Source organism: Hemitrygon akajei, chromosome 2 (assembly GCF_048418815.1).
Source record: "Hemitrygon akajei chromosome 2, sHemAka1.3, whole genome shotgun sequence".
Lineage (NCBI taxonomy): Eukaryota > Metazoa > Chordata > Chondrichthyes > Myliobatiformes > Dasyatidae > Hemitrygon > Hemitrygon akajei.
Window position 1 is genome coordinate 78,019,784 of NC_133125.1, and position 22,781 is coordinate 78,042,564.

The following is a 22,781-nucleotide window of genomic DNA, read 5'->3' on the forward strand; positions in this document are numbered from 1 at the left end:
CCTGTATGTTGAGATGTATGTGATAAACGAGTCTGAATCTGAACCTAAACCTGTCTTCTTGAACCACTATAAATATTGAGATGTGGATATCGCCATAGAGCTGCTTGGGAGGGTGTTCCAGGATTTTAAGCCCATGATGGTGAATGAAAGATGACATATTTCCAATTCAGGGCGGTGTGCATCATGAAGAGCAATATATGCTCTGCTTATCAATGATCTGATTCATCTTCTTTCTCTTTCAGTATGGGGCATTTCTGATGTCTTCTGTTGATAGCAACAGATAACTTCATTCTCTTTCTCATGCTCAGTTGCTGTTTCTCCTTTCTTCTTCATCCAGAGAGAAGTCAGTGAAACTAATTGTCAAATGAGAAGTATAATCCGCAGCACATACACTGGTTCCTATACACCGACCAACAACAAAATCAGAATCCCCGCCAAAAAGTTTGATATTGGTGAGAGAAAATGATGCAGAACAGAAAATCCTACAAAAAATCGACCTTGAATAGGAAATCCTACAAAAGTTAATGGATATGTCCCAGACCATCCCCATAATGAGTGCTGTCACTGGAAAGAAAACAACCATCACCAGGGATCCCATACTCCAGCCATGGTTTCTTCTCACTGCTGCTATCAGAAAAAAGGTACAGGAACCTCAGGGCCCACGCCTCCTGCTTCAGGAACAGGAGGTGTGGTTTTTGATCCAGTGGGGATATGTTCACTCAACTTCACTTGCCCCATCACTGAACTGTTCCTGCAACCCATGGACTCACTTTCAAGGACTCTTCATTTCATGTTCTTAATATTTATTGCTTACATATGTACTGTCCTGGTTAAGATTTCTACTGTTATGCAGTGAGGTATTTTATTTTAGCAGTTTTCTGTTAAAGCTGTGGGTCCTGCTGTTAAGAGTGTTTTGAATTTGGATAAAGATAAGGAGCCATGTTGTCCAAATTAGGAATGTTCTGCCAGCCAATCAGGAATGAGATGGCATGAAACATTCTCAACAACCAAATAGGAAGAGTTTTATGAAGGACAGTAGTCAGTTTGGGGTCTTTTGGCAGGAAGTGTGGAGAAAAGAGCACCAGAGAAGACACCTGAAGGATCCTATCTGAAGAGGAGACCCTACTGCAAGGAGTGCTTCATGAGGCAAAGGTATCCAAGAAGGAAAGTTCTACCTGTGGCTAGTGAGGAGAATATATCACCATGAGTAAAGCTACTCTCAGCTGCTACAGAAATTAGCTCTGTGATAACTGTGAATAGGCAGTATTTATATAGCATTCACACAAATCAAAGTTCCTTTAATTGGAACATCCTAACAAAACACCAGAAGGCAACTAAAAAAGTCATTAAGAAGGTAAAGAAGGAATACAAGAGTAAGCTAGACGATAATATTAAAGAGGATGCCAAAAGATCTTTCAGATACATAAAATGTAAAAGAGAGGTGAGAGTGGATATCGGACCACTGGAAAATTATGCTGGAAAGGTAATGGGGGAGGGCTCATCTATTACGGAGTTTGTCGGGAAGTTACTGCAGGATGCGCTGGAGCTTCCCTCAGCTATGGAGCTGTAAGTCGAAAGAGCTCACCACGCGCTTGTCCTGAAAGCTACCCGGGATAGAAAGCCACGCTCAATAATAATTAAATTCCTTCAGTACAGCACCAAGGGTAAGAAGAGAGTGTTTTTCAAGGATAAATTAATATATTTCAACCAAGATTACCCACCCCCCGTAGTCCTCCAGAAATGCAAAGAATACTCTGAAGTAAAGCGAGTACTAAAGCAAAATAAGATTAGATTTCAAACTCCGTACCCTGCTAAATTTCGAGTGTTTTATGACAACAGGACACGGTTGTACCAGATAGTTGAAGAGACAACTATAGACATGAAGGCCAGAGGGTTGCCCGTCAGCATGACCAAAATGAGGGAAAGCCTGGCTGAGGAATTATCCCGCTCCTCTTGGGAAATAGTGCGAGAATCGAGAAGGCAGGAGACGGGAGGAGGGCGAGAGAAATATATCAGGAAGAGACCGGGTGTTTCCCAAAGACAGTCCTCACCCCCTTCAGAAGAGCCATAAGGTTTGGATAACTTTAAAAATGTTGAGAAGCTAAACAGAAGCAAAAGTACACAGCAATATACCTATCTCGAGAAATACTTATTATAATGTGGATTTTATATTACTTAGTTGTTATTCTTTATTCGCTCACTTACTCCTTTTTCCCCACCAAAATGAGAATATATATATGTGTGCATATATGTGTATGTATGTAATGTGTGTGTATTATAGTGTGGCAATATATATATATATAGGAGGAGTACACAGGGAAATCTTTTCTGTGTAATGGATTTGTTCACTGATTTTTATGAATACTGCAATGGGAGGCCCTCAAATCACAAGTAGGAGGGGTTATCCCCCACAGCTAGACATTTCCTCTAGCTCAGCGTGGGGTCATCTACTAGAGATCTCAGCCTTGGAATCACAAGTTTGTTGCCATTTTTGTTATTATTTGCGTTTCTTGGTTCTTATTCGTTCAGGGAGTAGATCAATTAAGTTTTATTCTAATTTCAATGATACATTGACAGATAAATACAGATGGCTAAGGACAAGGTAAAATTCACTTTTTTAAATTTCAATGGGCTATTAAATCCAATCAAACACAAGAGAATTTTATCCAAAATTAAAAAAGAATAAGCCCATGTAGTATATTTACAGGAAACTCATTTAAGTGATAATGAGCATAAAAAAACTAAAGAGACTGGGCTTCACTAATCCGTTTTTCTCCTCATATAAGACATAGGAGAGGAGTTGCTATTCTTATCTCAAGTAAGCTAAATTTTGAAAAAGTATTCGAAATGGGAGATAAAGAGGGCAGATATATTCTGGTCAGGGGGAACATAGATGGCAATTCAGTTACTCTATTAAATATATACACACCCCCAGGAAGTGATATTGGTTTCTTTCAGAAAATTACTGATATTATGGTAACAGAAACAGAAGGTCTCCTGATATGTGGGGGAGACTTAAATTTACAATTACATCCAAACTTAGACTCTTCCAATAGAAAAACCTATGAAACAAAATTTTTACATAAGAAAGTTAATACACTTTTTGAGGATGTTAGTTTAATTGATATATGGAGGGACTTTTTCCCTGACAGAAGGGATTACACTCATTATTCTGTATGTACAAGAATAGACTATTTCATAACATTTGGAAAAGACAAAGACAAAATAAACACCTGTGGAATTGGGACAACAGATGTAAGTGACCATGCACCTATATATTTATCTGTTGATTTTGACCTACAACCAAAGAATACTATTTGGAAACTAAATTCAAGTCTACTCAATGATCTGTACTTTAAGGAACAAATTTAAAAAAAAATTAGTCTCTACTTAGAATTTAATGATAATGGAGAGGTTTCACCTCCCATTTTATGGGATACTCTGAAGGCGGTCTTAAGAGGGAAAATTATAGCGATATCTTCATATAAGAAAAAATAAGGAATAAAACATTAGAGGAATTACAAAATAGGCTGAAGGAACTAGAGAAAAAAACACAAATTGAATTTGGCACAGGATACATTAGGAGAAATTAAAAGAATTAGGAATGAAATAAATAATTTGGCTACGCAAGAAATCAGGAAAAACAATGTTTCTGAAACAGAGACATTATGAAAGTGGATCGAAATCTATGAAAATACTGGTGTGGAAACTTAAAAAAAAGATAGCAGAAAATATAATACATAGAATTAGGGACCCAAGAACGAAAATGATAAAAAATAAACTAAGTGAAATTCAAGAAGCTTTTGAAGTATTTTACAAAACTCTACATTCCAAAGTTCCAGGGGAAGCATAACCCAAATTGACACCTTCTTGAATTCTCTAGAGTTACCATCTTTAAGCGAAGAACAAAATAGAATGATGACTGCTAACATAACTGAAGTTGAATTAAAAGCTACAATTAGTAGGCTTAAATTAAGCAAGTCACAAGGATCAGATGGGTATATGGCAGAGTGGTACAAAGAATTTAAAAATGAGTTAATTCCTGTTTTACTCCCCACACTGAACTGGGCTCTAAAGAAGGCACAAATGCCACCCAGTTGGAAGGAAGTGATAATCTCAGCTATACAGAAAGAAGGCAAAGATAAAATGGAATGTGGGTCATTTAGACCAATATCCGTTCTTAATGTAGATTATAGAATATTTACCTCCATCATGGCCAAACGATTAGAGGAGTTTCTACCCATACTGATACATAACGATCAGACAGGTTTTATATGACAACGCCAGACACAAGACAATATACGAAGGACACTACACATTATGGATCATATACAAAAAATTAAAATCGAAGCAATAGTGATAAGCGTGGATGCTGAAAAAGCATTTGATTTGGTTAATTGGAATGTTCTTTACAGAGTTTTACATAGATTTGGTTTCCAAGACACAATTATTAAAACTATACAGACACTATATGACAATCCTACTGCTAGGATTAAAATCAATGGATATTTATCAAATAGTATTACCCTAGAAAGAGGCATGAGACAGGGTTGTGCATGATCACCACTACTCTTCACGTTATATCTGGAACCATTAGCTCAATACATCAGACAAAATGAAGATATTGGGAATTACTATTAAAGGGACAGAGCATAAATTGGCTTGTTATGCGGATGACATTTTGATCTATCTGGGGCAACCAACATACTCTTTGCCTAAATTGATGCAATCCTTTGAAAAATATGGTCAATTATCAGGATACAAGATCAACATAGATAAAACCCAATTATTTTCATATTACTATAGCCCACCAAGAGAAATTGAAAGTCAATACCCCTGGGCATTTCACACAGAGTCTTTCAAATATTTGGGCATCATTATACCAAAAGATTTGGCAAAATTATCAGAATGTAATTATCAGCCTTTATATAAAAAAATTAAGGAAGATGTGGCAAGATGGAACCTGATTCCTTTTTTCAGTCTCAGTTCAAAGATTGAGTCTATTAAAATGACTATACTGCCCAGAATGTTATATCTCTTTCAGAGCCTACCAACAGAGATTAATCAAAATCAATTCAATGAATGGAACAAGATGCTATCAAGGTATATTTGGCAGGGTAAAAGACCTAGAGTTCATCTCAAAACTTTGCAATTAGCAAAGGAAAAGGGGGGATGGGGCTTACCTTCTCTTAGAGATTATTATTTTGCAGCACAGTTGAGAAATGTGATATGTTGGTGCAACCCATCATATGACGCTCAATGGAAAAACATTGAGGAGCGGGTACTTCCCATCCCCATACAAGCAATTTTGGCTGATAACAACCTGCAAAGGTACATAAATACTATTGATAACCCATGGTTGAAATTGACTTAAAATATGGAAAACTACTATAAAAGAATATAATCTAGAGGGAGATATTGCAATTATTAAATGGTGTGCATATGACTCAGATTTTACACCAAATAAATTGGATGCTAAATTTAAGGACTGGACAGCTAAAGGAATAACAGTTCTCTGCAACATAATGAAAGAAGGAACACTGTTCAGTTTTGAAATGCTTAAAGAGAAACACATTAAAAAAACAAGATTTTTATCGGTATTTACAGATGTGACGATATGTTAATAAGACCCTTAAAAATGTAACCAAGGCAAATACATGCTTGATAGAGCTATTTAGAAAAGCATATAATTCAGATAATGGTAGTAGAATAATTTCAAGCATGTATAAGGGGTTGTCAAATCTTAAAACACATTCGACTTTATACATTAAAACAAAATGGGAGAAGGAAGGAGGGATAATTATATCTGAGGAAGAATGGACAACAATATGGAGATATCAATGGAAGTGTACCAGTTCACAGAAATGGAGGGAGTTTGGATGGAAAAACTTGATAAGATATTTTATTACACCCTCTCAGAAATCCCATTATGATAGTAACCTCCCTGTTTGCTGGAGAAATTGTGGAAATCAAACTGCAAATCATTATCATATTTTTTGGGACTGCCCTGTTATCAAGTACTATTGGAGGGGGATACACAATGCCTTACAAGACATCTTTAAATGTGAAATACCCTTGGAGAGTAAGACCATATATTTTGGATAAATACCTCAAGAATGGTTGAAAAGAGATAAATATTTAATGAATATACTGCTGGTGGCTGGTAAAAAAGACTCTTACTAGGAAATGGTTATCACAGGAGAGCCCAACTTTAAATACATGGATGGAAATTATAATGGACATTTACAAAATGGAGAAGATAACAGCATCTGTTAATCATAAACAGGAACAATTTGATTTACACTGGGAAAAATGGTTTAACTACATAATGCCTCATAGGCCTGATTTTATTCTCACAAATCAATGAATCTGTTGTAAAAAAAAAATCACTCCCTACTTGTACATAGTTCTTTCCTCTTGCTTGTTTTTTCTTTGCACTCTTTTCTATAAGTGATAAATACTTTATGGAGATTTGTGATATATATGATTATATGATATATATGTACAATGTCTGAAATACATCTTATGGAAATGTTTAGGAACATAGAAACATAGAAAATAGGTGCAGGAGTAGGCCATTCGGCCCTTCGAGCCTGCACCGCCATTCAGTATGATCATGGCTGATCATCCAACTCAGAACCCTGTACCTGCTTTCTCTCCATACCCCCTGATCCCTTTAGCCACAAGGGCCATATCTAACTTCCTCTTAAATATAGCCAATGAACCAGCCTCAACTGTTTCCTGTGGCAGAGAATTCCACAGATTCACCACTCTCTGTGTGAAGAAGGTTTTCCTCATTTCGGTCCTAAAAGGCTTCCCTTTTATCCTTAAACTGTGACCCCTTGTTCTGGACTTCCCCAACATCGGAAACAATCTTCCTGCATCTAGCCTGTCCAATCCCTTTAGAATTTTATACGTTTCAATAAGATCTCCCCTCAATCTTCTAAATTCCAGTAAGTATAAGCCTAGTCGATCCAGTCTTTCTTCATATGAAAGTCCTGCCATCTCAGGAATCAATCTGGTGAACCTTCTTTGTACTCCCTCTATGGCAAAAATATCTTTCCTCAGATTAGGGGACCAAAACCGCAGACAATACTCTAGGTGCGGTCTCACCAAAGCCTTGTACAACTGCAATAGAACCTCCCTGCTCCTGTACTCAAATCCTTTTGCTATGAATGCCAACATACCATTTGCCTTTTTCACCGCCTGCTGTACCTGCATGCCCACCTTCAACGACTGGTGTACAATGACACCCAGGTCTCGTTGCACCTCCCCTTTTCCTAATCAGCCACCATTCAGATAATAATCTGTTTTCCTGTTCTTGCAACCAAAGTGGATAACCTCACATTTATCCACATTAAATTGCATCTGCCATGAATTTGCCCACTCACCTAACCTATCCAAGTCACCCTGCATCCTCTTAGCATGCTCCTCACAGCTAACACCGCCACCCAGCTTCGTGTCATCCGCAAACTTGGAGATGCTGCATTTAATTCCCTCATCTAAATCATTAATATATATTGTAAACAACTGGAGTCCCAGCACTGAGCCTTGCGGTACCCCACTAGTCACTGCCTGCCATTCTGAAAAGGTCCTGTTTACTCCCACTCTTTGCTTCCTGTCTGCCAACCAATTCTCTATCCACATCAATACCATACCCCCAATACTGTGTGCTTTAAGTTTGCACACTAATCTCCTGTGTGGGACCTTGTCAAAAGCCTTTTGAAAATCTAAATAACCACATCCCCTATCCACTCTACTAGTTACATCTTCAAAAAATTCTATAAGATTCGTCAGACATGATTTTCCTTTCACAAATCCATGCTGAGTTTGTCCGATGATTTCACCTCTTTCCAAATGTTCTGTTATCACATCTTTGATAACCAACTCTAGCATTTTCCCCACCACCAATGTCAGACTAACCAGTCTATAATTCCCTGGTTTTCTCTCCCTCCTTTTTTAAAAAGTGGGGTTACATTAGCCACCCTCCAATCCTCAGGAACTAATCCAGAATCTAAGGAGTTTTGAAAAATTATCACTAATGCATCCACTATTTCTTGGGCTACTTCCTTAAGCACTCTGGGATGCAGACCATCTGGCCCTGGGGATTTATCTGCCTTTAATCCCTTCAATTTACCTAACACCACTTCCCTACTAACATGTATTTCCCTCAGTTCCTCTATCTCACTAGTCCCTCGGTCCCCTACTATTTCCAGAAGATTTATTTATGTCCTCCTTAGTGAAGACAGAACCAAAGTAGTTATTCAATTGGTCTGCCATGTCCTTGTTCCTTATGATCAATTCACCTGTTTCTGACTGTAAGGGACCTACATTTGTCTTGACCAATCTTTTTCTTTTCACATATCTATAAAAGCTTTTACAGTCAGTTTTTATGTTCCCTGCCAGCTTTCTCTCATAATCTTTTTTTCCCTTTCCTAATTAAGCTCTTTGTCCTCCTCTGCTGGACTCTGAATTTCTCCCAGTCCTCAGGTGTGCCGCTTTTTCTGGCTAATTTTTATGTTTCTTCTTTGGACTTGATACTATTCCTAATTTCCCTTGTCAGCCACGGGTGCACTACCTTCCCTGGTTTATTCTTTTGCCAAACTGGGATGAACAATTGTTGTAGTTCTTCCATGTGATCTTTAAATGCTTGCCATTGCATATCCACCATCAACCCTTTAAGTATCATTTGCCAGTCTATCTTAGCTAATTCACGTCTCATACCTTCAAAGTTACCCTCTTTTAAGTTCAGAACATTTGTTTCTGAATTAACTATGTCACTCTCCATCTTAATGAAGAATTCCACCATATTATGGACACTCTTACCCAAGGGGCCTTGCACGACAAGATTGTTTGTTTGATGATGAACTTCAATAAAAAAATAAATTACAAAGAAAAAGAAAGGGTGTGCTGAAACTGGAGAGGGTTCAAAGAGGGTTCACAAAAATGATTCCAGGATTGAATGGCTTGTCATATGAAGAAAGTCTGATGGCTCTGGGCCTTTATTCTCTGGAATTCAGAAGAATGAGAGGTGATCTCATTGAAACCTATTGAATGGTGAAAAGCCTTCATAGAGTAGATGTGGACAGGATGTTTCCTATGGTGGGAGAGTCTAATACCAGAGAACACAGCCTCAGAATAGAAAACAGAGATGAGGAGGAATTGCTTTAGCCAGGGAGTGGTGAATGTGTTGAATTCTTTGCCACAGGCAGCTGTGCGGACCAAGACTTTATGTATATTTAAGACAGAGTTTGATACATTCTTGATTAGTCATGGCATGAAGGGATATGAGGATTAGGCAGAAGATAGGGGCTGAGAGGGAAATTGAAGCAGCCATAATGAAATGGTGGAGCAGAATGAGCCAAACTAATGAGCCAAATAACCTAAATCTGTTCCTATATCTTATCATCTTATAGTTCCTGTATGGTTGAACCCCAAATCATATCAACCCTAGATGTTACACACACAAAATGCTAGAGGAACTCAGCAGGCCAGGCAGCATCTATGGAGAAAATCAGAGTCAATGTTTTAGCATGAAACACTTCAGCAGGACTCGAGAGGAAAAGCTGAGGAGTAGATTTAAAAGATGGAGGGAGGGGAGAGAGAAACACCAGGTGATAAGTGAAACCTGAAGGGAGGTGGGATGAAGTAAAGAGCTGGGAAGCTGATTGGTGAAAGGGACAGAAGGCCATGGAAGAAAGAAAAAGGTGGGGAGAAGCACCAGAGGGAGGTGATGGGTGGGCAAGGAGATAAGGTGAGAGAGGGGAAAGGGGATGGAAAATGTTGAAGTGGGGGGAGGCATTACTGGAAGTTTAAGAAATCAATGATCATGCCATCGGGTTGGAGGCTACCCAATCGGAATATAAGGTGTTGTTCCTCCAACGTAAGTGTGGCCTCATCACAACAGTGGAGGAAGCCATGGACAGACATATCAGAATGGGAATGAGAAGTGGAATTAAAATGGGTGGCCACTGGAAGATCCTACTTCTTCTGGCAAATGGAGCGTAGATGCTCAGCGGAGCGGTCTCCCAATCTACACTGGGTTTCACCGATATGCAGGAGGCCACACCAGGAGCACCAAACACAGTAAATGACCCCAATGAAGTGTCGCCTCACCTGGAAGGACTGTTTGGAGCCCTGAATGGTAGTGAGGGAGGAGGTGTAAGGGCAGGTGTAGCTCTTGTTCCACTTGCGAAGATACGTGCGAGGAGGGAGATCAGCAGGGAAGGACGAATGGACAAGGGAGTTGTGTAAGGAGCAATCCCTGTGGAAAGCAGAAAGTGGGAAGAAAGATCTGCTTGGTGGTGGGATACCGTTGGAGGTGGCAGAAGTTTCAGTGAATTATGTGCTGGACACAGAAGCCAGTGGAGTTCTTGGTGAAGACAAGAGGAACCCTATCCCTGGTAGTATGGCTGGAGGATGGGGTAAATGAAGACGTGCATGAAATGGAAGAGATGTGGCTGAGGGCAGTGTTAATGGTCGTCATTACCATTCAAGGCCCCTTCACTGTTTCCCGTCCTCTTTCCCCTCTCTCACCTTATCTCTTCACCCACCCATCACCTCCCTCTGGTACTCCTCCCCACTTTTTCTTTCTTCCATGGCCTTCTGCCTCTTTTACCAATCAGCTTCCCAGCTCTTTACTTCAACCCCTCCTCCTCCAGGTTTCACCTGTCACCTAGTGTTTCTCTCTCTGTCCTCTCCCCACCCTTTAAATCTACTCCTCAGCTTTTTTTCTCCACTCCTGCCGAAGGGTCTTGGCCTGAAACGTCAACTGTACTTTTTTCCATAGATGCTGCCTTGTTTGCTGAGTTCCTCCAGCATTTTGTGTGTGTGCTCAGAATTCCAGCATCTGTAGATTTTCTCTTGTTTGTGATTTGAACCCAAGACTTTTATTGCTTATGAAAGTTGGCCTTTCCACCTCTGAGAAATGTGACTGTCAGTAGAGTCGGCTAACAAGCCAAGTTGCTGTATGAGCCCCAGTGAGAGAGCTGAACTTATTATTATTATTTCTACTTTTGTCTCTTGTATTTTCAGTTTGTTGTCTTTTGTACATTTGTTGTCTGCACTGCTGGATTTACTGAGTATGCCCACAAGAAGATGAATCTCAGGGTTTTATAGCACTGTGCAAAAGCTTTAGGCTCGATAGATTTTAAATGTTGTTTTCAGATGGAATGGCCTTCACAGAGCCCTGATATCAACATCATTGAGTTTGTCTGGGATTACCAAGGGAGACAGAAGCAAGTGAGAAACCTAAAGTCTGCAGAAGAACTGTGGCAAGTTTTCCAAGATTCTTGGAACAACCAGCCAACTGATTTTCTTATAAAATTGCACGACAATGTGTTTAACTTTTTACCGTTTACTGCTCTTTATAGTAATTTTTGATATTTAGAAACTTTTCATTTCTTAATTTTTCTTAATTTCTTAATTTCATTTTCATTTCTTAATTTTTAAAAGCATCTTTGTTTACAGGATCTTTTGTGTGTCTAAGACTTTTGCATATGGTTACATATGTGCATTTTGATAATAAATTTACTTTGAACTTTGTGAAACCATTGTGCTTATGCATCCATTCACAAAGACGTGTGAATAAATGAAGTGACATCATTTTGATCACACTATGATTTCAAAGATAACTTTAAGCTGAAAGGAGTGCAGAGAACATTTATGAGGTGACTGTAAGACCAGAAGAAATACAGCAGAATTAGGCCATTCAGCCCATATGAGGAGGATGTTAGGAGAATGCAGGGTGACTTGGACAGGTTGGGTGAGTGGCCAGATGCAGTTTAATGTGGATAAATGTGAGGTTATCCACTTTGGTGGCAAGAACAGGAAGGCAGATTACTATCTGAAAGGTGTCAAGTTAGGAAAAGGGGAACTACAACGAGATCTAGGTGTCCTTGTTCAGTAGTCACTGAAAATAAGTATGCAGGTACAGCAGGCAGTGAAGAAAGCTAATGGTGTGTTGGCCTTCATAACAAGGGGAGTTGAGTATAGGAGCAAAGAGGGCCTTCTGCAGTTGTACAGGGCCCTGGTGAGACCACACCTGGAGTATTGTGTTCAGTTTTGGTCTCCAAATTTGAGGAAGGACATTCTTGCTATTGAGGGTGTGCAGCGTAGGTTCATGAGGTTAATTCCTGGGATGGTGGGACTGTCATATGTTGAAAGATTGGAGCGACTGGGCTTGTATACACTGTAATTTAGAAGGATGAGAGGGGATCTGATTGAAACATATAAGATTATTAAGGGAATGGGCATGCTAGAGGCAGGAAACATGTTCTCGATATTGGGGGAGTCCAGAACAAGAGGCCACAGTTTAAGAATAAGGGGTAGGCCATTTAGAACAGAGTTGAGGAAAAAATTTTCACCCAGAGTGTTGTGGATCTATGGAATGCACTGCCTCAGAAGGCAGTGGAGGCCAATTCTCTGGAAGCTTTCAAGAAAGAGTTAGATAGAGCTCTTAAAGATAGCGGAGTCAAGGGATATAGGGAGAAGGCAGGAACGGGGTACTGATTGTGGATGATCAGCCATGATCACATTGAATGGTGGTGCTGGCATGAAGGGCTGAATGGCCTACTCCTGCACCTATCATCTGATGTCCCCAGCTTCATTCTCCTGTCTTCTCCCTAACCTTTGACATCCTGACTAATCAAGCTCCTATCAACCTCTGCTTTAAGTATATCCAATGCCTTGGCCTTCACATCAGTATGTGGTAAAGAATTGCAGATTCACCACCCTCTGGCTAAATATGTTGCTGGATCTCAAGGGATCAAGAAATGGAGAGAGGCTTATCAGGCTAGGATTATTTTCATTAGAACACACACAAAATGCTGGAGGACCTCAGCAGATCAGGCAGCATCCATGGAAATAAACAAACAGTCGATATTTTGGGCGAGGACTGGAAAGGACTTCAGGATTGGAGAGGAGGGGAAAGATGCCAGAATGAAATGGTGGTTGGAGGGGAAGGAAGATAGCTAGAAGGTGATGGGTGAAGCCAGGTGGCTGGAAAAGGTAAAGGACTGGAGAGGAAGGAATCTGATAGGAGAGGAGAGTAGACTATCAGCAAAAGGGAAAGGAAGGAAGCTGGGGAGGTGATAGGCAGTTAAGAAGAGGTAAGAAGCAAGAGTGAGGAATAGAAGAAGAGGGGAGGGTGAGGGAAATTTATTTTTACTTGAAGGAGAAATTGATATTCATGTCATTAAGTTGGAAACTACCCAAAAGCTCTAAAAGAAGAAACTTCCCAGTAGCCATACATTTTAATTCTCATTCCTATTCCCATTCCTACATGTCAGTCCATGGCCTCCTTCTGTTCTACAATGAAACCACCCTCAGAGTGGAGCAGCAACATCTTATATTCCACCTGGGCAGCATACTACCTGATGGCATGAATATTGATTTCTCCTTTCGGTAAACTTCTTCTTTCCCCTCCCGTCTTCTTCTGTTTCCCACTCTGGCCTCTTACCCCTTCTTACTTGCTTATCACCTCCCCCTGGGTCCCCTCCTCCTTTGAATACACTTGTGGTCCACTCTCCTCTCCTACCAGATTCCTTCTTCTCCAGCCCTTTACATTTCCTTCAACACTGGCTTCACCTATCACCTTCTAACTATCCTCCTTCCCTTCACCCCTCTCCCCCACCTTTTTTATTCTGGCTTCTTCCCCTTTTCTTTCCTGAAGAAGGACCTTGATCCAGAATGTTAACTGTTTATTCTTCTCCACAGATGCTGCCTGGCCTGCTGAGTTCCTCCAGCATTTTTTGTGTGGATTTCCAGCATCTGCAGAATCTCTTGTGTTTATTGTTTTCATTTGAACTTGGGGGAATGAGGGGTAATCTTTTAGTGGTGTTTATAATCATGAGGAGCACAGATAATATCATTGCCACAGTCTTTTTCCCAAGGATTGAGATTTAAGAACTTGAGGCTAGATGTTTAAGGTGAGAAAGAATAGATTTAATTGGAACCCGACGGGAAACTTTTTCACCTTTCAACTTTTTATGGTCAATATAGCAAATGAGCTGCCAGAGGAAGTAGTTGAGGCAAATATATTAACAAAGTATAAAGGGCACTTGAACAGTTACATTGATAGGAAAGTATTAGAGTGATATGGGCCAAAGACAGATAAATACTATATGGCTGTATGATGACTCTATGCAACCAAACTTATTTTCCTTCAGAGCACATATTGTGAAAAATATCTTTAATATGGGACAAGTTTGGTGCTAGGGAAACATTGTATGGTAATAACTACAATTCACAAATTTTAAATGTGGCATGCTGTCACGATTTTATGAAGTGTTAAAGCCCAAAGAACATTGAATTCTTTAAAAAATTGATATTGAAACAAGTCATCCTAGTGTGACTGCTGTCTAGACGGCCTGCATTGAAACTGCTGAAAACCTCATTCTTCTAGGTGAGAAGGAGCTGGTAGAATTGCCAAAAGAGATTTAATTCAAGGTTGCAAGCATGCTATTCAGTGAGATCTGTTCTGGCTGGCTGCAATTCAATTCTGAAAAAATGTGAGGTGCCAAAAATAGTAAGAGTGAAAGATGTATTATAAAATAACACGTGCTGATTTAAAAGGGAGCAGGAAATGATTAAAAAAGGAAATTTTCTACACTGTGACTTTGAATCAAATTGATTTTGCTGACTGACTGAGGATGACTTATTTCCACATTTGTTCTGTGGGTTCTCAGGTGGTTGGTGTGTCCAGGATATGATCTGCAGAATCTTCTGTAGCTGAGGCAAGTTGGGGGGGGGGGGGGGAGTGTGGTTATGATTGATAATAATGTAGTGCAGGAAGTGGTATATTCCTTCCACTGGTTTTGTTGATCTCAGTGAAAATCTGGACAGCCTTAGTGCTTTCTTGGCTGCTCCATTTCCATTTTGATTCATCATGGGATATGGATTCTCACTCATCTGTGACAATTTTCTCAAAGAGGGATTGACATCATCTTTGAAGTGTTTTCTTGTCCTGGTATTCTCTTGCTGTGACAATGCTCAGAATACAATTCCTTCCTTGAGAGACTGGTGTTTAGCATGAAAACCATATGATTCTTCCATTGGAGCCAGCTGTATATTTAGACCTTCAGTGGCCATAGAGAATACACTGCAGAGGTTCACTTGGCCAGCCAGTTCGTTTAGAGTATCTAATTCAAACTATTGATCACCTTCCCGCTAATGGGTCCCACTCTCAGCTCCTTTACTTGTCAGACATTATTAAGGAACCCCCACTACCCATGTCATGCTTATTGCTTAAATTGCTTCTCATTGCTTAAATCAGGAGCATAAGGGTGAACCCATAAGCACTACCTCATCATAGAACTGCTTACAGCTCACGTACCACAAAAAGCATGGAAGCTCGTACTCACTAAAGATTGACTCTGCAGAAGGCTTGCACAATGCATGCAGGATAGAGATAGTGGACAAAAAGTAGATGAGAAATTGTATAAGAATAATGAACACTTTGGATCAGAGAAGTTTCTTTCCTGGATGAATGATTCCCCGCAAAGCCAAAGTCAGAGTCAGAGTCAATTTATCATCAAAGTAGCATGTGTATATGTTACCATGTGCTACCATATGTTACCATATACGTATATGTTACCATATGTTATCAAATGCTACCTGGAGATTAATTTTCTTGCTGTCATTTACAGGAAAGTAAAGAAATACAATAGAATTTATGAATAACTATAAATATGAAGGGGCTGATAAGCAACCAATGTGCAAAAGGAAATAAATAGTGTAAATAAAAAGTGAATAATATTGAGAATAAGAGTTGGAGAATCCTTGAAAGTGAGTCTGCAGGTTGTGGAATCAGTTCAGAGTCGTGGAGAGAAAAGACAGTAGTGGGTTGCTACAGAGAAAAAGAGCTCTGACCAGCAGCCAGTCTGGCATTGGAAGTTCTGAGAGGAGGAGACTTCAATCAGGGCCACTGCCCAATTACAAAAGGCAGCAGCACATTGCTGCAGCAAAAACGAGCTTTGACCAGTGACCAATTGATGTTTGGGATTGATTAGCAAGAGCAAATTAAAAGAAGGCAGGGGCAAGCACAGCGGCCATCATCTGAGTAGACAGAGTCAGAGTGGTGAGGTTGAGGCTTTAGCTCTTTGAGGCTTCAGTCAGAGAAATCAAAAATAAAAGAAAAACACATGTTTATTTTGTTTTTTAGATAGGATAGTACAGATGACAGGCACGATAGTTGAATGCTTCTATTGTGGAATTTAGGAAGGCAGGAACTTAGGAATTTAGAAACTCCGGTATCCTTGACCACTACAACTCCAAGAAGTGCATCCAGCTGCAGCTCCTAACAGTCTGTGTTGAGTAGCTGGAGCTGGAACTGGATGAACTCCAGATCATTCGGGAGGCTGAGGAGGTGATAGATTGGACACAAAGTGAGGTAGTTACACCCATGTTGCAGGACACAGGAAACTGGGTGACACTCAGGAAAGGGAAAGGGGTTAAGGTGTCAGTGCCTCTCAGCTGAAGGTATTTCACTTTGGATACTGTCGGGGGGTAGGGGGGAAGACCTAACAGAGGAAAGTCACAGCAGTCGGGTCTCAGGCACTGAGTCTGCCTCTGTGACTCTGAAGGGAGGGGAGATGAAGAGATACACTGTGGTGATAGGGGATTAATTAATTAGTAGAACGGACAGGAGGTTCTGTGGGTGAGAATGAGATTCCCGGATGGTATATTGGACTGAGTCCTTAGCATTCTTAAGTGGGAGGGTGAACAGCCAAAATTCGTGGTCCATTTAGGTACCAATGACATGGATAGGACGAATTCCGAGGTTCTGCAGAGGGAGTTCAGGAAGTTAGGTGCAATGTTAAAAGGCAGGGCCTACAGGGTTGTGATCTCAGCATTGCAACCTGTGCCACGTGCTAGTGAGGCCAGAACTAGGAAGATTATAGAGTTTAGAGCATGGCTAAGGAGTTGGTGTAGGGGGGAGTGGATAAGATTTTTGGATCATTGGGCTTTCTTCCAATGAAGGTGGGATCTGTACAGAAGGGATGGTTTGCACCTGAACTGGAGGGGTACTGATATCCTAGCGGGAAGGTTTGTTATTACTGCATGGTTGGGTTTAAACTAGAGTTGCAGGGGGATGGAAACCAGACCACCAGCAAAATTAATGGAAAGGTTGTGGAGACAGATGTTGGTAAGACTTTAGACAAAGTTAGGTATCAAAAGGTTGAGCATGGTGCCACTAGTGTCCTGAGCTGCATATACAGTATATCAGTGGAAGAAGTATTGTAGGAAAGGCAGATAATAGTGCTGAAGATGAGGTAGCTGGTTTACAAACAGAGGCAGAGTGAGGAGAGGCTGTTGATGGGGCAAAATTGCAGTCAACAGTATGAGTTGCAATATAGGAGGTGGACAAGATCAAAAAAGGGTGAATACAGGACTGAAGGTTTTATATTTGAATGCACACATAAAGTAGATGAACTTGCAGCACAGTTGCAGATATGATGTTGTAGACATCACTGAATCATGGCTGAAAGATTATAGCTTGGAGATGAATGTCCAAAGAAAGGACATGCAGGAAGACAGAGGGGGCAGCGTTGCTCTGTTGAGAAATGAAATCAAATCATTAGAAGGAGGTGACATGGGATCGGAAGGTGTTGAATCATTGTGGATAAAGCTGAAAGAAAAACCCTGTTGGGAGTTACGAAGAGGATAACAAAAGTTTCTTCAGATACAGAGTGTGTAAAAGAGAGGCGAAAGTGGATATTCGACCACTGGAAAACTATGCTGGAGTGGTATTGAAGTAGTATGTTGAACAAGGAAATGGCAGATGAACTGAATAAGTATTTTGCATCAGTCTTCACTGTGAAAGACTCTAGCGGTGTGTTGGAAGTTCCAGGTGTCAGGGGCATGAAGTGTGTGAAGTTTCCATCACAAAGGAGAAGGTTCTTGGAAAACTGAAAGGTCTGAAGGTAGATAAGACACTCTGACCAGATTGTATACACCCCAGAGTTCTGAAAAAGGTGGCTGAAATGATTGTGGAGACAATAGTAATGATCTTCAAAGAATCACTGGAATTTGGAATGGTTCTGGAAGACTGGAAAATTGCAAATGCCACTCCACTTTTCAAGAACGGAGAAGGGCAGAAGAAAGGAACCTATTGGCCAGGTGAGACTTTTGGCCAGTTAGACTCACCTTAGTGGTTGGGAAAATGTTGGGATCGATTATTCAGGATGAAGTTTTCAGGGTACTTGGGGGCACATGATAAAATAGGGTACAGTTAGCATGGTCTTCTGAAGATGACAAATCTGTTAGAAATTTTTGAACAAATAACAAGCATAATAGACAAAAGAGAATCAGTTAATGTGGTGTACTTGGAAATTCCGAAGGCCTTTAACAAGGTGCCACACATGATGCTGCTTAACAAGCTATAAGCCCATAGTATTACAGGAAAGATTCTAGCATGGATAAAGCAGTGGCTGATTGGCAGGAGGCAAACAGTGGGAATAAAGGAGCCTTTTTTGGTTGTCTGCCAGTGACTAGTGCTGTTCTATAGGGGTCTATGTTGGGACCATTCTTTTTAGTAGTAGTAGGCCTCTGTTAGTCTCGATAGACCATGGATTTGCACCTTGAAAAGTTTCCAGGGTGCAAGCCTGGGCAAGGTTTTTTTTATGGAAGACCAGCAGTTGCCCAAGCTGCAAGTCTCCCCTCTCCACGCCACCGATGCCACTGATGGGGCATTAGGACCCATACAGCTTGGCACCGGTATCATTGCAGAGCAATGTGTGGTTAAGTGCCTTGCCCAAGGACACACATGCAGCCTCAGCCAAGGCTCGAACTAGTGATCTTCAGATCACTAGACAAATGCCTTAACCACCTGGCCACGTGCCAACCCCAATTCTTTTTATATGATTTCAATGAAGGAATTGATGGCTTTGTTGCAAAGTTTACAGATAATATGAATGTAGGTGAGGAAGTAGAGAGGCTACAGAAGAACTTGGACAGATTAGGAGAGTAGGCAAAGAAATGGTAAATGGAATACAGTGTTGGGAAGTGTATGTTAATTCTCCTTGATAGAAGGTTCTGTAGCCTTTGTGCCCCCAGTTGACCCCCGTTCACCTAGAGTGAACCGCCGCAGTAGTGTAATACTTTGGTGTAAAAATGGTGTAATGCCCCCCCCAGTACACGCTCACAATACAAATACCAGATAATACCCAAAAACAAGTAAATAATTGAAACTTTATAGTGATTGCTTAGTGATGGGTTGGTAGAAACAGATAACCTAAAGGCACCAAAGTAATAGTAAGTTTTTCAGTTTGTGCACATATTTTAATACGTTGGAGCTCACGCCTCCGGTTCCTTCCACAATGACCTTCCAAGCCTTCGGCCACTGCCCGAACCACCAACGTCCAGTATCCGTCGCTCTGGAACTGCTGCCCGCTCCACACACATCTGTCCTCCTCGCTCTCCTCCCGAAAAAGACTGCGAACTCCCGCTTGGCTTACAGAGGCAAGGTAGCATAACAATTCTCTATTGGTTAGTTTTCCCCTTATCAGTAGCCATAACCCAAACATACCAGACACAGAAACCCATTACAGCATTACAGAGAAGCCATTTCATTATAACAATACAGAGACGCCATTTTGTTAGCCTGAACAGTTAACACCACGGTAAACACAAAGTACACTGCAGATGCTGTGGTCAAATCAAGACGTACAAAAATGCTGGATGAACTCAGCAGGTCAGGCAGCATCTGTTGAAAGGAGCAGTCAACGTTTCAGGCCGAGACCCTTTGTCAGGACTGATGTATTAAAATATGTGCACAAACTGACAAACTTATTATTACTTTGGTGCCTTTAGGTTATCTGTTTCTGTCCTGACGAAGGGTCTCAGCCCAAAACATTGACTGCACCTTTCAACGGATGCTGCCCAACCTGCTGAGTTCATCCAGCTTGTTTGTAGGTCTTGATAACACCACGGTTACTGGTATTGAGAACCCTGCAGTTCTATGGTTGGATGACTATTTTCTAAGTGGAGAGAAAATACAAAAAAAAACTGAGGTGCAAAGGGACTAGGGAGCCCTTATACTGGATTATCTAAAGGTTAACTTGCAGGTTGAGTCTGTGATGAGGAAGACAAATGCAATTTTAGCATTTATTTCAGGAGGACTAGAATATAAAAGCAAGGATGTAAAGTTCGACTTTATAAAGCACTGGTGAGACCTCACTTGAAGTATCGTGAGCAGCTTTGGGCCCCTTATCTTACAAGTGTTGTGCTGAAATTGCAGAGGGGAAGGTTCAAGGGAGGTTCATGAGCACAATTCCAGGATTGAATGGTTTGTCATATGAAGAGCATTTGATGGCTCTGGGACTGTATTTACTAGAATTCAGAATGAGGGGTGACATCATTGAAACCTATTGAATAGTGAAATGCCATTAAGGAATGGATGTGAAGAAGATGTTTCCTATAGTAGGAGAGTCTAGGACCAGAGAACACAACCTCAGTCTGGATGGGTGTCCTTTTAAAACGGAAATGAGAAAGAATCTCTTTAGCCAGAGAGAGGTGTATTTGTGGATTTTTTTTGCCATAGGCAACTGTGGAGGCCAAGCCTTTATGTATATTTAAGGCAGATGTTAACAGATTCTTGATTGGTCAGGGCATGAAAGGATATGGGCAGAAGGCAGGAGATTGGGTCTGAGAGGATAATTGGACCAGCCATGATGAAATGGTGGTGGAGACTCAATGCCTCTATATCGTATGGTCTTATGACCTAACTTCTCCATACTTTAGGAGACTAATGGCTGCAGGGTAATATCTGTTTCTGAACCTGAAGTCATGGGATCTAAGCCTCCTGAACCACCTGCCTGATGGTAGTAGTGAGAGAAGAAAATGGCCTTGATGGTGTGGTGTTTGATGATGCATGCTGCTCTCTTGGGGCAGTATTCCATGTAAATGTGTTCAATAATGAAGAGGGATTTCCCTGAAGTGGACTGGACTATATCAACAACTTTCGATAGACTTTTCCATTCCTGGACATACCCTTCTGATGTGTGGTAAGGAGAAAGTTTGTTCTCAAGGTAAATCCCAGACTCTGTTTGAATTCTATCTTACATTCCCCTCCCCTCCCCACAGATGCTGCTTAATCCACTGAGTTCCTTCAACAGGTGATTTGGAGCACTGAAGTAAACATCCAGGTACATCTGGAATTTTATGAAGCATTTGTATAGGATTTTATAAAGCATATGGTTTTGTAACAAGAGTGGAACAATAGACAATAGACAATAGACAATAGGTGCAGAAGTAGACCATTTGGCCCTTCGAGCCTGCACCACCATTTTGAGATCATGGCTGATCAATTACTATCAATACCCAGTTCCTGCCTTGTCCCCATATCCCTTGATTCCCCTATCCATAAGATACCTATCTAGCTCCTTCTTGAAAGCATTCAGAGAATTGGCCTCCACTACCTTCCGAGGCAGTGCTTTCCAGACCCCCACAACTCTCTGGGAGAAGAAGTTTTTCCTTAACTCTGTCCTAAATGACCTACCCCTTATTCTTAAACCATGCCCTCTGGTACTGGACTCTCCCAGCATCTGGAACATATTTCCTGCCTCTATCTTGTCCAATCCCTTAATAATCTTATATGTTTCAATCAGATCCCCTCTCAATCTCCTTAATTCTAGCATGTACAAGCCCAGTCTCTCTAACCTCTCTGCGTAAGACAGTCCAGACATCCCAGGAATTAACCTCGTGAATCTACGCTGCACTTCCTCTACAGCCAGGATGTCCTTCCTTAACCCTGGAGACCAAAACTGTACACAATACTCCAGGTGTGGTCTCACCAGGGCTCTGTACAAATGCAAGAGGATTTCCTTGCTCTTGTACTCAATTCTCTTTGTAATAAAGGCCAACATTCCATTAGCCTTCTTCACTGCCTGCTGCACTTGCTCATTCACCTTCAGTGACTGATGAACAAGGACTCCGAGATCTCTTTGTATTTCTCCCTTACCCAACTCTACACCGTTCAGATAATAATCTGCCTTCCTGTTCTTACTCCCAAAGTGGATAACCTCACACTTATTCACATTAAACGCCATCTGCCAAGTATCTGCCCACTCACCCAGCCTATCCAAGTCACCCTGAATTCTCCTAACATCCTCATCACATGTCACACTGCCACCCAGCTTAGTATCATCAGCAAATTTGCTGATGTTATTTTCTATGCCTTCATCCAAATCATTAACGTAAATGGTAAACAGCTGTGGTCCCAATACCGAGCCCTGTGGCACCCCACTAGTCACCACCTGCCATTCCGAGAAACACCCATTCACCGCTACCCTTTGCTTTCTATCTGCCAACCAGTTTTCTATCTATGTCAATGCCTTCCCCCCGATGCCCTGAGCTTTGATTTTACCCACCAATCTCCTATGTGGGACCTTATCAAATGCCTTCTGAAAATTGAGGTACACTACATCCACTGGATCTCCCCCGTCTAACTTCCTGGTTACATCCTCGAAAAACTCCAACAGATTAGTCAAGCATGATTTACCCTTGGTAAATCCATGCTGGCTCGGCCCAATCCTATCACTGCTATCTAGATATGCCACTATTTCATCCTTAATAATGGACTCTAGCATCTTTCCCACCACCGATGTCAAGCTGACAGGTCGATAGTTCTCTGTTTTCTCCCTCCCTCCTTTCTTAAAAAGTGGGATAACATTTGGTAGAACTGTTCTCTCACAGCTCCAGTGACCTGCATTCAACCCTGACTTTAGGTGAAGATTGCACATTCTCCCTGTGACTGAATCAGAAACAAGAGAAAGTCTGCA